This window comes from Myotis davidii, unplaced genomic scaffold, assembly GCF_000327345.1.
Source record: "Myotis davidii unplaced genomic scaffold, ASM32734v1 scaffold205, whole genome shotgun sequence".
Taxonomy (NCBI): Eukaryota; Metazoa; Chordata; class Mammalia; order Chiroptera; family Vespertilionidae; genus Myotis; species Myotis davidii.
In genome coordinates this window covers 1,270,230-1,280,111 of record NW_006297573.1, presented here as the reverse complement: position 1 = coordinate 1,280,111, position 9,882 = coordinate 1,270,230, and positions in this window count along the sequence as shown.

The following is a 9,882-nucleotide window of genomic DNA, read 5'->3' as shown; positions in this document are numbered from 1 at the left end:
AAGCTTGCTTCCATCACCACCTTGAAGGGGAAAATGGCTTCAGACACAGTCACCTTTTGCTGGTGAGGTTGACTTTTGCCATACTCAGGGATTACCATTCATTTTAATGTTTGCATAAATTATTTAGAATAACCTCAGGCTTTCTCTAGGTCTTTGAAATTAAATTTCTAGTAAATTACTTAAAATGTGTAAGAATTTGTATGGTTTTTAGTATGGTGAAAAGCCCAGATTGAAAGTGCTTCATCTCTATGTTCCAGTGCCTGGCATGAGGGCTGGCATGCAAGAGGCTGATGTAGAATGAAATAGGTTGATTTCCCCTGACTTCTAATATGACTCTCCCACATTTTTCAGGAGATATGTTTTGTGTAGGTAGAAGTGTTTTGTACTGAACAATATTTTCAGTATGGTAGCTCTTTGAGGCAAGTGTGAGACAACAACTTAATGGAACAATCACCCAATCATAGTTCCATTTTATAACCTTAGATGTGGTTCTAGGTAAATCATGCACTATCATAATCACTTCTTCACCCGAGAAATGAAGATTTAATTCCAGTGGCTCCTGAGGTTCTTTCACCATTAACATTCTTTGATCAAAATTTAACTTTTTATGCATTAATTAGCCTGTACTAACTTATACAGTTTCTGTAATTAGCATCACCGTTGAACAAAATTTGATTCCCAAGACTTTCAAGTACATGTTTTGAAGTAATTACACTGTAGTGATGATGAACACATATTTTGGAGTTGGACCAGCCTGGGTTCAAATCTTGACTCGGACATTTATTAAAAATGAGTTACCATTCCTCTATCAAACTGCAAATGGTGATGATAATAGTGTCAACTTTATAGGGCTGTGGTCAGGATGAAATGAGATAATATATGTAAGCACTTAGGACAATACCTGGCACAGGTAACTATTATTCTTACTGTAACCACACTGGGATTGAGATCACTATGCAAAAAACCACTATAAATACATTTATTTAATTTCAGCTGGAAGATAATGACAACAAGAAAAGACTAAATAACTTACTGATTAAGCTGTACTTCAGATTCAGTAGAGCTCTCTCATCTGGGTGGGGAAATGTCCACAGCAATGAGAACAGCAGAGTGGCACATGTATTGGTAAATCATCCCTTACTGTTGCACTCGTCAAATGAGCAAATGAAAGAGCATCTTTTGGCAATGGAGTGATATGTATAAATTAAATTTATTGATACACATGGCTGTGGTTATTATTTTAATCTTCCTCTCTAGGTGTTTTGTAAGAAAATATAAGTCTTGTGTTTACTTCTGTTTGTTAATGCTTTGATAAATCAGACATTTTTAGTATTCTATCAATGGCATAAGTCTAATTGCCTTATTGTATTCTGATTTATTTCTTGCCTTACTTTCTTTGCATCTGCAGCCCAACAAATGAGTCTCTGAAGAGATATATGTTATGATACAGTGTCAGTGAAATTAATCCTGATCAATTTTAAAGTTCACGTTTTTATTTGATGACTTTCAAGGGAATCACTAAAACTGAGATTGACTCGGTCTCTTCTTTTGTTGGTTAAATATTGTTGTTTGAAGGCAGTGGAGCCGGAGTGAAGAAAGGGGCCCTTCCTGTGCTCTTAACTCTGGCCCATTTCTGAAGAAAAGCTGTAGCAACTCCCCTTGTCTACGTATAAAATGGGGCTAATTGGTCAAAAGGAACACAAGCTCTAAAGGGCTTGTAACTTTGGCATCTTACCAAGGCAAGAAGCCTAAATCTATCTGAAATGAGAGAATATTGAGCGCTATTGAAAACCTACCTCTCATCCTTTCAGTTTCTCCAAACATTTTAATTTCCACAGTAATAAAATTGTTGTTTCATGTCTGTATAGTGTACTAAAGCTAACTACTCAGGGAGATAACTTGGGGCAGATATTACCTTCCCCTTTTCTCTGGTGAGGAAACTATGACTTAGAGAAAGGAAGCCATGTGGCCAAAATCACACTTTAATACAGTTAGCGTGAGGATTTCTGATAGGTGGTTATATGGTCCACATTTGAAAAAAAAAGAGAGAAGAGTTTGCACCCTAGTAAAGAAGAAAATTGAGATTACACATTGTTTAATAACAAAGATAATAAAAAATGAAATTCTGGATAATATTTAGTGCTTACATTTTCATACAAGAACATTTAAAAGCCCTTATCTAATTTTACATATAATTGTCCAATTCTAACACAAATGATACAGAGACAAACAAACAATCTGGGGCAGGAATTTCTGTCCCCCCCACCACACCCCCACACACACATAATTGAAGCTTGCCAAGATTTCTACCCTGCCAATATAAAATACAGTTGTTTATAACCTTCACACTATTTATAATGATCTTTATCCTTACATGGATTATTCGTGTATTTTTTATTTTTGTAATGCCATTTTTCCTTTTTTTTTCTGTATCTATTCACATAAAAGACAAAGAAATCTGAATGTTTCCAGAAAAAACCTATAATATTGTATAGGTAAGTATTACATCCAAACATGTTATTGCTATTCAGTATTGCCAAAGTATAGTTAAGTACATTTTTTTTAAAATTTCTGGTTTGCGTTTTAAACTTTATCTCATGCTAAATATAAATACATATTGAAAGAAGTGACCATCATGCAATTAAACAGAAAATGGAAAATAATATCAATTTGGTGATGACCAGCATTTGATAATTGTAAAGCTGGTGCCATTTATAGGAGAGAGAGAAAAAAAAAAAACCGAACACTAAAAAGCACAGAGGTTTTGATTTCTCTACTTTCATATTCAAGAGCCTGGGTAAATAAATGTTTGTATGACCACAGTCAGAATATACATACAAATTATTGAGTACTACCCCACTTCCTCTACAAACCTCCCCTTCAGTGTAACTACCAAAAAATCAAATCTTGAGGAAACTTTGGCTAACTTTAAATCACATAGCTCATTGTTCTAGGAGCAAACCAATTTTATTTTTTTGCCTCTTTTTTTTTTTTTAAATCTTTAATGTCAAGCAAACATTTATTTCAGGTGCAAAGCCTCAGGATATGTTAGTGAAAACAGTGGCTGGGCTGTGCTAGCGCTTACTGCCCACTAAGTGGGTGGGAAAAGGGTGTTGTGACCCTCTTACCCTTCCCACCAGTCTCCCTAACAGCTTTGGCCTTCGGGTCAGCTCAATTTCCCCTCCACTGAGTGGCCATTACGGTGCCTGCTCGGTGATAAATGCTTTATGTAAGAGACTGCATTGCCGGCAGCTAGCGCTAGGGAAGTCTGCCACCGGGGCCAGCCAGACAAACTAGCATGCTGGCCCGCGATGGACTGGTTACCTAGCAACATGGCTGGCCTCACCAAAATGAAGAGACCCACAAACAAAAATGAAAAGGAGATAAAACGAGTCAAAGTACAAGGGGTGAGGAGGTTAATATTCCTCTATCGAATAACTTCGTTTTGGAGAATTGCATTTTAACCTTTTTTCTCCCAAAGCTGAAGGTGGAGACATGAATTGGAAATTAAATTAGGCCATGTTTGTATTTTTAAAAAATGTTTTCTCTTATGCAGAATTTGTTTTTCACCTCTCTCCACAATCTTCTAACTCTCTGTTAAAGCGGAAGGAGAAGCTACATTCGAAGGGAACATATGAGGGATATATAAATATTGAACGTCTTTTACACCATCTTGCTGTGTGGCGTTGGGCAGGTAGCTTGGAATCTCTGTTGCCCAGTTTCTCTGTTGCTAAAAGAGGATGGCAGAAGTAACATATTGAACACAATAGGAAATTAAGGAGTTAAGCCAGGGAAAGACTCTCAATTTCCTTAAATTTGAACACAACTAACTCGTACTCTCCAACTAATTTAAGATGTTACCTTAAAAAATTAGTGAAAACTATGCTCAATTAAATAAATGGCTTTTAGCTTTGAGGTTCAGGGTGGCCCCCAAATTATGAGGCCAGTGTGTGTACAGATGTGTAATTTTCAGCATCTACTATGTACCAGGTACCATACAAGGCCCTTTAAAAATGTCTACTAGTGTTTGTCGGGTAAAAATGAATGAATGCGTCCAGGTTCACTCAAAAAAGTCATTTGACAAAATTTTTGCATCGCCTACCAATCCAAGGATTAGTATGTTGATACTTCCTACCTAGAGCTGTAACCAGACATGTAACTAAATTCAGTATTTATAAAATTGTTCGAATCCCCTTTTTGTCATCCTACCAATCAGGTCACATCTCTCATCTACATTACTAGATTAGCCTCCTAACTATTGTCCCTCCTTTAAATCTTCTCCCCTGTAGTACACTCTGCCAAAGTTAATTGCAAAGTTATCTTGAGTCCTTTGCTTAAGATCCTCATTTGGTTCCTTACTGTCCGAACTCCTAATCACGACCCATAAAGCCCTTCACAGCCTCTCTTGTCTCTGACTCCCATGCTCTATAATCACAGACTGGCTCTTAGCTCCCTGGATACGCCATGCTTATGAGCTCCTTTCTGCCTTGGCTTATACTGTTCCCTGTGTGAAGAACGTGCTTCCCTGTTCCCAAACTCCTGGTCCTTCTTTAAGATCCAGGACACATGCAGATCCCTTCAGTATCTTTCATAGGTCTCACCTTGTCAATCCCCATCTGCAAAACAGCATTAATAACAGTGTCTACTTCATATGGCTGTTGTAAGAAATAAATAAGTTAGTAACATAGAAAGAGCTTACAGCCAGGTAAGGCATGTTGTAAGCACCCAATGAACATTAGCCATTGTTGCTCTTATTATAAAAGTCTCAAATATAGCACTTGCATGATAATCACTGTTCACATATTTGTCTCACCCCTCAGGTGATAAGCTTTTCTTCGGGGCATGAAGCCTGCCTTAGTTAGCTTTGCATCTCTTCTGCTGGGCATTTGCTTGCCATTATAGTAGGTGCTCAATAAAAGTTGTTGGCATAATGAATGAATGAATAAGTGAGTCAATGCATAATGTCTCTAGGGCTGCTTGGGTTAATGAGGGATTTTGTTCTCTTTAAGGTTTAGTGTCCATTCTCTTCAAAACAAACTTTTCACACCTAGTAAACTCTCCTCATGAGGCTTTTGGTTTTAGGATGCTCACTAATAAAAGCACTCTCTTCTCCATCCTCTACCTCTATTGGAAAACCATCGTAAACTCTGTTTTATTACATGTTTGAACTTGGACGCTTGAATTCCACAGTTGCCTGGAAAAGCCCCTGTAAAGTAATTGTGCTGTTTTTTGTCTCATGGCTGTTAGATTTAGCTTCACTGCAGATTGCCTGTAAACTTCACGGGGCTCAATCTTGAAGCCAGCACTCTGACTTCTTACCTACTTATGGCATGTTATCTGAAACAGAATCAATGCGATATTTTAAAATAATAAAAAAAATGCACTTATTTACCTATTGGCTTCAAAACTCATGTTGAGCACAAAGGATTCTTTTTAAAAGTAGTCTCAAATTTGGGCCTGGCCACGGAATAAAATTGTGGACGCTACCATGCCACGCGACATTGTAGGTGTATAGTATTAAAACGAGGGCAGGGACGAGAGAGCAGAACATGAGCACGAGTGTTCTGTCCAAACAGAGAGAAATCACTTCCCAGTAAACACCCAGAAGTTTACTTTTTAGTAAACTTAAAAGCCTGACAAATCTGTGATTATTTTTTTCTTTTACCTTAAAGAGAGGCAGACTGTACTTGTGGGAAGAGCCTGGTCTTTGGAGCCAAGCTAAGTGGAAACAAGCTTCGTTTTCCCATTTAATGAGACAGGTTAAACTGGCCAATGGGCTTCACCTTTCTGGCGCTCAGTTCCCTTATCTGTAAAATGGGACTCTTCCTGCCAGAACTCTTATGAGGAGTAAATGAGACACCACATACAAAACACAAAGGACAGTGAGTGTTGAATAGTTACACTGTAATTATTAGCTCCCTCCCCAAAGCTCGTTCCTTTTATTGTTTCTGTTCCCATCTAATACAGTAACCTCCAGACAGGCCATCCTAACTCTGTCCCTGAGGTTTTTCTGTTCTGTCCCCACTTTTCTGGCCTCCGGGGACTGGACTCTTTTTAAGGCACTGCCCCCCTCCCCCAATAATTCTTTTTCCTTGTTCTCTTTGAGATGCTTGGAGATAGATATCAAAAAAGAGTAAGTGACTCAGGGGTGGGGTGGGGGGACATGAAAAGTACCAAAAATATATCAGTAGTTGGCTCACAGAGCAGTTCTATAACGTGGGACTTGAGCCCGGCTGTTCGGCTTCTGAGCTTGCACTTTAACTCCTCTTCCATGTCTACCCACAAATACAACAGATGGTTTGGGAAGAGCAACATGGCACTGGAAAGGACTCTGGGTCAGTCAGGTTGAACTTGAATCCCTCCTCACCCACAGATATTTAGGGAAGCCTCTCATATCCTACCTGTGTGTGTCGAGACCGAGATGGACGTGGCCTTCACCTCCGTGGAGCTTACTGTCCACTTAAAGTCCCTGACGCCAGTGTCTTCATCCACAAAATGGGAGTAGAGCCCTCCTTCACCCTGTGATGAAAAAAGTGAAATAATGCTAAGAGACTACTGAGCACTTCATTTGTATGCCTAGGACTTCATATACATTGCCTTATTTATTCTCCCAATCACTTGGATGTTATTTTACGCCTAAAGAAATGAGGCCACTTGCTCAGGTTGGCCCAGGGTGGCCAGGCTGTCTGCTGCCAACACACGTGCTCCTGACACCCTGCTAATGAATGGGAAGCAGCTGGCAGAGCCCTGGGCACGTACTGCAGGTGGTGAGTCAACAGTCCTCTCTTTCTCTCTTCTTCCTTCCACCCTCCACTCTTACTAGTGGGTGCCCAGGTAGTGAGGGGGGCGGGGAGAGAGAGATGGAGAGAGAGGGAGATATAAAGAAATGCAGGGAGAGAGAGAAAGAGGAGAGAGAGATGGAGGGAGAGAGAGAGAGAGAGAAAGAGAGAGAGAGAGAGAGAGAATGAATGAGAATTGACAGATGGTGCCCTTCACAGCTCTCCCTAAGGTGATCCTGCAGCCAGTAACCAGAGTCATTAAGTGTGCCTGCGCTCGGGTTGGGTTTCCCAAACTTCAGTAGTTAAGAAGGTCCTGTAATTATACTCGTGACTTTTAAGTGATTTTAATCGCTCTTCCTTTCTCGGTTTACACTTTTTAATTTGTTTCCTTGTCCCTCACTCTTTCTCTCATACGCACAGGCCCAGGCCTATGATAATGAATGGACTCATACTAATTATACGGCTGGGATTCCATCAAAGGGCTGGGCTGCTGCTGCTGTTTCCATCAGTGACTTGAGCAAAGCTCCAGGGGTTTGGGCTCCTCAGGGCCTTGATGGGAATTTGACCTGGCAGTCAGCACCTACTTGCTCTGGATGCTGCACACATGTTGCTCTAGAGAAAAACAACTTCAGAATCACTTGCTCTCTTGTAGTGACTACCTCTGATACATGTCTCTTCGGTCTGGAATTACCATCTACAAGTAAGTTTGAAAAATGTCTTAGCTGCTTAGAATGACATGATCTTGAAAAGGGAGGTCTTTGTGCCGAGAAATTATCTTTCATTGACCCTAATTGATGATTTCAAAAGATTCCTGGGATCTTCCTGCCAGAACTCTTATGTCAGTGCAGACGTGGCGAGCTTAAACCTTGGAATGTGGACACACTCTCTTTTCAGGGACACAGGTACCAACATTTTACCAGCACCTCAGTTATATAACCATTATTTAATCCTCATAGCAGCTCTATGGCTATCATTAGCCCCATTTGCAGATAAGAGAAATGAAGCCCAGGAAGATTAAATAACTTGCTGAAGACCTCGAGCTAGGGCGTGGGACTCAGGCTCAGATCTTTGTGTCTCCAAAGCCATTGCTATTCCACGGCACTATGTCTAGAGGAAAAGAAGTTCCAACAGTTGGTAGGCCAGTGGTCGGCAAACTGTGGCCCCTTGAGTGTGACTCTTCCACAAAATACCACGTGCGGGTGAGCACGTACAGTGCGATTGAAACTTCGTGGCCACACTGAAGGGGCCAAAGAGCCACATGTGGCTCGCAAGCCACAGTTTGCCGACCACTGGTCTAGACCAGGCATTTGCGTTGGAGTGGAAAGGAGGGTCTGGTGGGTGATAAAATTGCTGCAGGGAATGATGAGGAAAATTAGAGCAGGTGTCCCAGGTAAAGAGGTAAAGCGCATTGGGAAGCTTTGGTTGTAGCCTCAGGACAGGGGTGGAAGGAGGAGTCGGTCCAAGGTGATGGGGAGCTCCGACAAGAGCAGGGCTGGGTGTCAGCAGGTGATGGAGATGGGCTCCTCAGACTAAAGAGAATAACACTGGAACTGAGATTGTGTAAGAGGTTCTAAACAATGGTTAGTTCGGGGCCTAGTTTCCAAGATGGTTGGCAGTGGCTAGGAAGGGTTCAAAGAAACAGAAGACCCATGGTTCCTGCCCTCGGGAATTCACAATGGAATTGGGTGAAAGTATGTGTGCACTTACACTGGAAAAATATTACAATGTCAGGCCACGTGGGAGAAGTGTCAAAAGAGTGGGAAGAAGTAAAAAACGCTGTATTTTCTCTTTCACTCCCACCATTTGTTCCAAGGATAGAGAGCAGCACTTCCTGACCTGCCTCCTTGCCTTCCTCTCCAGGCTGCCCTTCATCATCCCTCTCCTCCACATCACAGCCACTGTGTCTCTGTTATGCCACCTCTCACTTCTAGAACATGGCATATACCAGTGCCCGCCTGGAACCCTCTTTGCCTGACCATCAGTCCTCAGGTCTTAGCATCGTCCTCGTTTCCAGGAAGCCTCCTCTGACCCTTATCCTGCCAGATGGGTGTTTGTCCATCTCGCCACCTGTGCTCCCAGGCATCATGTAAACTCTGCAGGAGCTGACACCAGTTTTGTTCACTGTGGCACTCCCATACCTGCACAGAGTTGGTGCTCAATACATGGTTGTTTAATGAATTCATTCTTTGGTCACTCAGTGTCTAGTATAGTGCTGGGAACTTGGCAAAGACAGTGGTCTAAGAGTTCTATGTGTATTAAATTCTTTAAGGCTCATTAAAACCCTATGAGATGAGAACTATTACCATCCATATTTTATGCACGAGGAAACTGAGGCACACCACCTAAGAAGTCTGGTGCCAGAAACTGTACTCTTATCCACCACGTTAGACTGCCCTAAAGTTAGTCACAAGAATGCATACATCGGAACATGAAGGAATTACTCTTATTTTCCTAGAGTCATATTTCTTGAAGTTATAGGGTGGATTGAGTCCATTGTTATGGGGTTAGGCCTTGAATGGGGTTGTTCATGTAAACCCTGCTTCAAGAAGTTCCAGTTCAGGGGAAGTCCTGGATGAGTATCAGTATCGTCACTTTTAAACAGGAAGGGCAACCAGTGGGACTTCCAGAAACATGAGGGAGGTTCAAGGAGGCTGGCTGCCCTCTCTCTGGAAGATCAGATGTAGAGGCCTCATCTTTGTGAGTAAGTTTACAAACTAGTTGGATGCACTAAATATTGTTCATAAGTAGTATCTGCTGTAACTCATCTCCTTTCAGAAAGTAAGGACATATTAGCAAGAGCTGGTAATTGAGCCCCCAACACCTGCAGGAGAAGAAACACAGATGGAATCATTCCACTAACAGGGGATTTGGTTACATGTGAACTGGGCAAAGGAGAGAGAGGGGTTAAAGCAGTGGTTCTCAACCTTCTGGCCCTTTAAATACAGTTCCTCATGTTGTGACCCAACCACAAAATTATTTTCGTTGCTACTTCATAACTGTAATGTTGCTACTGTTATGAATCATAATGTAAATATCTGATATACAGGATGGTCTTAGGCGACTCCTGTGAAAGGGTTTTGACTGCCAAAGGGGTTGCGACCCA